Below are 5,000 nucleotides of genomic sequence, written 5' to 3'. Positions count from 1 at the left end.
TACATTTTTTCAACTTATCAATGAATTTTCTTGAGTTAAGAAGTAAAAGAGGTCTAAAGTTAATGTTTTTGAGCACCTACAGTCAAACCACACTGGACATGCCCAATCTCGTCTGATCTTGGAAGCTATGCAGTGTTGGGCCTGGTTAGTACTTGGATGGGAATCCACCTGGGAATACTAGGTGCTGTAGGTAATTTTATACTGCCATAACATTCTTTTCTATTACATTTTACATTTAATTTTTTCAACTTATCAATGAATTTACTTGAGATAAGAAGTAATAGAGGTCTAAATTTAATGCTTTTGAGCACCTACTGCCAAACCACACTGGACATGCCCAATCTCGTCTGATCTTGTAGTCTTTGCTGTGTTGGGCCTGGTTTGTACTTGGATGGGAGACCACCTGAGAATACCAGTTGCTGTAGGAAATTTTATACAGCCAAAACATTCTTTTCTATTACATTTTCCATTTAATTTTTTCAACTTATCAATGAATTTACTTGAGTTAAGAAGTAAAAGAGGTCTAAAGTTAATGTTTTTGAGCACCTACTGCCAAACCACACTGGACATGCCCAATCTTGTTTGATCTTGGAAGCTATGCAGTGTTGGGCCTGGTTAGTACTTGGATGGGAGACCACCTGGGAATACCAGGTGCTGTAGGTAATTTTATACTGCCATAACATTCTTTTCTATTACATTTTACATTTAATTTTTTCAACTTATCAATGAATTTACTTGAGTTAAGAAGTAATAGAGGTCTTAAGTTAATGGTTTTGGGCACCTACAGCCAAACCACACTGGACATGCCCAATCTCGTCTGATCTTGGAAGCTATGCAGTGTTGGGCCTGGTTAGTACTTGGATGGGAGACCACCTAGGAATCCCAGGTGCTGTAGGTAATTTTATACTGCCATAACAGTCTTTTCTATTACATTTTACAATTAATTTTTTCAACTTATCAATGAATTTACTTGAGTTAAGAAGTAATAGAGGTCTAAAGTTCATACTTTTGAGCACCTACAGCCAAACCACACTGGACATGCCCAATCTCGTTTGATCTTGGAAGCTGTGCAGTGTTGGGCCTGGTTAGTACTTGGACGGGAGACCACCTGGGAATGCCAGGTGCTGTAGGTACCTTTATACTGCCATAACATTCTTTTCTATTACATTTTACATTTCATTTTTCAACTAATCATTGAATTTACTTGAGTTAAGAAGTAAAAGAGGTCTAAAGTTAATGTTTTTGAGCACCTACAGCCAAACCACACTGGACATGCCCAATCTCGACTGAACTTGGAAGCTATGCAGTGTTGGGCCTGGTTAGTACTTGGATGGGAGACCTCCTGGGAATACCAGGTGCTGTAGGTAATTTTATACTGCCATAACATTCTTTTCTATTACATTTTACATTTAATTTTTTCAACTTATCAATGAATTTACTTGAGTTAAGAAGTAATAGAGGTCTAAAGTTAATGTTTTTGAGCACCTACAGCCAAACCACACAGGACATGCCCAATCTCATCTGATCTTGGAAGCTATGCAGTGTTGGGCCTGGTTAGTACTTGGATGGGAGACCACCTGGGAATACCAGGTGCTGTAGGTAATTTTATACTGCCATAACATTCTTTTCTATTACATTTTACATTTAATTTTTTCAACTTATCAATGAATTTACTTGAGTTAAGAAGTAATAGAGGTCTAAAATTAATGTTTTTGAGCACCTACAGCCAAACCACACTGGACATGCCCAATATCATCTGATTTTGGAAGTTATGCAGTGTTGGGCCTGGTTAGTACTTGAATGGGAGACCACCTGGGAATACCAGGTGCTGTAGGTAATTTTATACTGCCATAACATTTTTTTCCATTACATTTTACATTTCATTTTTCAACTTATCATTGAATTTACTTGAGTTAAGAAGTAAAAGAGGTCTAAAGTTAATGTTTTTGAGCACCTACAGCCAAACCACACTGGACATGCCCAATCTCGTCTGATCTTGGAAGCTATGCAGTGTTGGGCCAGGTTAGTACTTGGATTAGAGACCACCTAGGAATCCCAGGTGCTGTAGGTAATTTTATACTGCCATAACAGTCTTTTCTACTACATTTTACATTTAATTTTTTCAACTTATCAATGAATTTACTTGAGTTAAGAAGTAATAGAGGTCTAAAGTTAATGCTTTTGAGCACCTACAGCCAAACCACACTGGACATGCCCAATCTCGTCTGATCTTGGAAGCTATGCATTGTTGGGCCTGGTTAGTACTTGGAGGGGAGACCACCTGGGAATACCAGGTGCTGTAGGTAATTTTATATAGCCATTACATTCTTTTCTATTACATTTTACATTACATTTTTTCAACTTATCAATGAATTTTCTTGAGTTAAGAAGTAAAAGAGGTCTAAAGTTAATGTTTTTGAGCACCTACAGTCAAACCACACTGGACATGCCCAATCTCGTCTGATCTTGGAAGCTATGCAGTGTTGGGCCTGGTTAGTACTTGGATGGGAAACCACCTGGGAATACCAGGTGCTGTAGGTAATTTTATACTGCCATAACATTCTTTTCTATTACATTTTACATTTAATTTTTTCAACTTATCAATGAATTTACTTGAGTTAAGAAGTAATAGAGGTCTAAATTTAATGCTTTTGAGCACCTACTGCCAAACCACACTGGACATGCCCAATCTCGTCTGATCTTGTAGTCTTTGCTGTGTTGGGCCTGGTTTGTACTTGGATGGGAGACCACCTGAGAATACCAGTTGCTGTAGGAAATTTTATACAGCCAAAACATTCTTTTCTATTACATTTTACATTTAATTTTTTCAACTTATCAATGAATTTACTTGAGTTAAGAAGTAAAAGAGGTCTAAAGTTAATGTTTTTGAGCACCTACTGCCAAACCACACTGGACATGCCCAATCTTGTTTGATCTTGGAAGCTATGCAGTGTTGGGCCTGGTTAGTACTTGGATGGGAGACCACCTGGGAATACCAGGTGCTGTAGGTAATTTTATACTGCCATAACATTCTTTTCTATTACATTTTACATTTAATTTTTTCAACTTATCAATGAATTTACTTGAGTTAAGAAGTAATAGAGGTCTTAAGTTAATGGTTTTGGGCACCTACAGCCAAACCACACTGGACATGCCCAATCTCGTCTGATCTTGGAAGCTATGCAGTGTTGGGCCTGGTTAGTACTTGGATGGGAGACCACCTGGGAATACCAGGAGCTGTAGGTAATTTTATACTGCCAAAACTTTCTTTTCTATTACATTTTACATTTCATTTTTCAACTTATCATTGAATTTACTTGAGTTAAGAAGTAAAAGAGGTCTAAAGTTAATGTTTTTGAGCACCTACAGCCAAACCACACTGGACATGCCCAATCTCGTCTGATCTTGGAAGCTATGCAGTGTTGGGCCTGGTTAGTACTTGGATGGGAAACCACCTAGGAATCCCAGTTGCTGTAGGTAATTTTATACTGCCATAACAGTCTATTCTATTACATTTTACATTTGATTTTTTCAACTTATCAATGAATTTACTTGAGTTAAGAAGTAATAGAGGTCAAAAGTTAATGCTTTTGAGCACCTACAGCCAAACCACACTGGACATGCCCAATCTCGTTTGATCTTGGAAGCTATGCAGTGTTGGGCCTGCTTAGTACTTAGATGGGAGACCACCTGGGAATACCAGGTGCTGTAGGTAATTTTATACTGCCATAACATTCTTTTCTATTACATTTTACATTTAATTTTTTCAACTAATCAATGAATTTACTTGAGTTAAGAAGTAATAGAGGTCTAAAGTTAATGGTTTTGGAAACCTACAGCCAAACCACACTGGACATGCCCAATATCATTTGATCTTGGAAGCTATGCAGTGTTGGGCCTGGTTAGTACTTGGATGGGAGACGACCTGGGAATACCAGGAGCAGTAGGTAATTTTATACTGCCAAAACTTTCTTTTCTATTACATTTTACATTGCATTTTTCAACTTATCATTGAATTTACTTGAGTTAAGAAGTAAAAGAGGTCTAAAGTTAATGTTTTTGAGCACCTACAGCCAAACCACACTGGACATGCCCAATCTCGTCTGATCTTGGAAACTATGCAGTGTTGGGCCTGGTTAGTACTTGGATGAGAGACCACCTAGGAATCCCAGGTGCTGTAGGTAACTTTATACTGCCATAACAGTCTATTCTATTACATTTTACATTTAATTTTTTCAACTTATCAATGAATTTACTTGAGTTAAGAAGTAATAGAGGTCTAAAGTTAATGGTTTTGGGCACCTACAGCCAAACCACACTGGACATGCCCAATATCACCTGATCTTGGAAGCTATGCAGTGTTGGGCCTGGTTAGTACTTGGACGGGAGACCACCTGGGAATGCCAGGTGCTGTAGGTACTTTTATACTGCCATAACATTCTTTTCTATTACATTTTACATTTCATTTTTCAACTAATCATTGAATTTACTTGAGTTAAGAAGTAAAAGAGGTCTAAAGTTAATGTTTTTGAGCACCTACAGCCAAACCACACTGGACATGCCCAATCTCGACTGAACTTGGAAGCTATGCAGTGTTGGGCCTGGTTAGTACTTGGATGGGAGACCACCTGGGAATACCAGGTGCTGTAGGTAATTTTATACTGCCATAACATTCTTTTTTATTACATTTTACATTAAATTTTTTCAACTTATCAATGAATTTACTTGAGTTAAGAAGTAATAGAGGTCTAAAGTTAATGTTTTTGAGCACCTACAGCCAAACCACACAGGACATGCCCAATCTCGTCTGAACTTGGAAGCTATGCAGTGTTGGGCCTGGGTAGTACTTGGATGGGAGACCACCTGGGAATACCAGGTGCTGTAGGTAATTTTATACTGCCATAACCTTCTTTTCTATTACATTTTACATTTAATTTTTTCAACTTATCAATGAATTTACTTGAGTTAAGAAGTAATAGAGGTCTAAAGTTAATGCATTT

General features: G+C 37.7%; 1 non-coding gene and 18 pseudogenes across 1 annotated transcript; all 19 read left to right on the top strand.

Moving 5' to 3' along the window:
- The first annotated feature begins 74 nt into the window (after window positions 1–74).
- Window positions 75–193, top strand: LOC148444550 (5S ribosomal RNA; annotated as a pseudogene).
- Window positions 194–544: 351 nt separating this feature from the next.
- Window positions 545–663, top strand: LOC148444549 (5S ribosomal RNA; annotated as a pseudogene).
- A 116-nt stretch (window positions 664–779) lies between these two features.
- LOC148444548 (5S ribosomal RNA) lies at window positions 780–898 on the top strand (annotated as a pseudogene).
- Window positions 899–1,014: 116 nt separating this feature from the next.
- On the top strand, window positions 1,015–1,133 carry LOC148444547 (5S ribosomal RNA; annotated as a pseudogene).
- Window positions 1,134–1,248: 115 nt separating this feature from the next.
- On the top strand, window positions 1,249–1,367 carry LOC148444546 (5S ribosomal RNA; annotated as a pseudogene).
- A 116-nt stretch (window positions 1,368–1,483) lies between these two features.
- Window positions 1,484–1,602, top strand: LOC148444545 (5S ribosomal RNA; annotated as a pseudogene).
- Window positions 1,603–1,718: 116 nt separating this feature from the next.
- Window positions 1,719–1,837, top strand: LOC148444544 (5S ribosomal RNA; annotated as a pseudogene).
- A 115-nt stretch (window positions 1,838–1,952) lies between these two features.
- LOC148444543 (5S ribosomal RNA) lies at window positions 1,953–2,071 on the top strand (annotated as a pseudogene).
- A 116-nt stretch (window positions 2,072–2,187) lies between these two features.
- Window positions 2,188–2,306, top strand: LOC148444542 (5S ribosomal RNA; annotated as a pseudogene).
- Window positions 2,307–2,422: 116 nt separating this feature from the next.
- LOC148444541 (5S ribosomal RNA) lies at window positions 2,423–2,541 on the top strand (annotated as a pseudogene).
- A 351-nt stretch (window positions 2,542–2,892) lies between these two features.
- Window positions 2,893–3,011, top strand: LOC148444540 (5S ribosomal RNA; annotated as a pseudogene).
- A 116-nt stretch (window positions 3,012–3,127) lies between these two features.
- On the top strand, window positions 3,128–3,246 carry LOC148444539 (5S ribosomal RNA; annotated as a pseudogene).
- Window positions 3,247–3,361: 115 nt separating this feature from the next.
- On the top strand, window positions 3,362–3,480 carry LOC148444538 (5S ribosomal RNA; annotated as a pseudogene).
- Window positions 3,481–3,596: 116 nt separating this feature from the next.
- On the top strand, window positions 3,597–3,715 carry LOC148444537 (5S ribosomal RNA; annotated as a pseudogene).
- Window positions 3,716–3,831: 116 nt separating this feature from the next.
- LOC148444536 (5S ribosomal RNA) lies at window positions 3,832–3,950 on the top strand (annotated as a pseudogene).
- A 115-nt stretch (window positions 3,951–4,065) lies between these two features.
- LOC148444535 (5S ribosomal RNA) lies at window positions 4,066–4,184 on the top strand (annotated as a pseudogene).
- A 116-nt stretch (window positions 4,185–4,300) lies between these two features.
- Window positions 4,301–4,419, top strand: LOC148444534 (5S ribosomal RNA; annotated as a pseudogene).
- A 115-nt stretch (window positions 4,420–4,534) lies between these two features.
- Window positions 4,535–4,653, top strand: LOC148444533 (5S ribosomal RNA; annotated as a pseudogene).
- A 116-nt stretch (window positions 4,654–4,769) lies between these two features.
- Window positions 4,770–4,888, top strand: LOC148444532 (5S ribosomal RNA). The gene has a single exon (XR_015875665.1). It is a non-coding gene; the product is annotated as a 5S ribosomal RNA (ribosomal RNA).
- Window positions 4,889–5,000: the final 112 nt, after the last annotated feature.

This window comes from Taudactylus pleione, unplaced genomic scaffold (assembly GCF_031769625.1).
Source record: "Taudactylus pleione unplaced genomic scaffold, aTauple2 ptg001270l, whole genome shotgun sequence".
Lineage (NCBI taxonomy): Eukaryota > Metazoa > Chordata > Amphibia > Anura > Myobatrachidae > Taudactylus > Taudactylus pleione.
The sequence above is the reverse complement of the archived record's forward strand: the minus strand, read 5'-3'. Positions and strand labels throughout refer to the sequence as shown.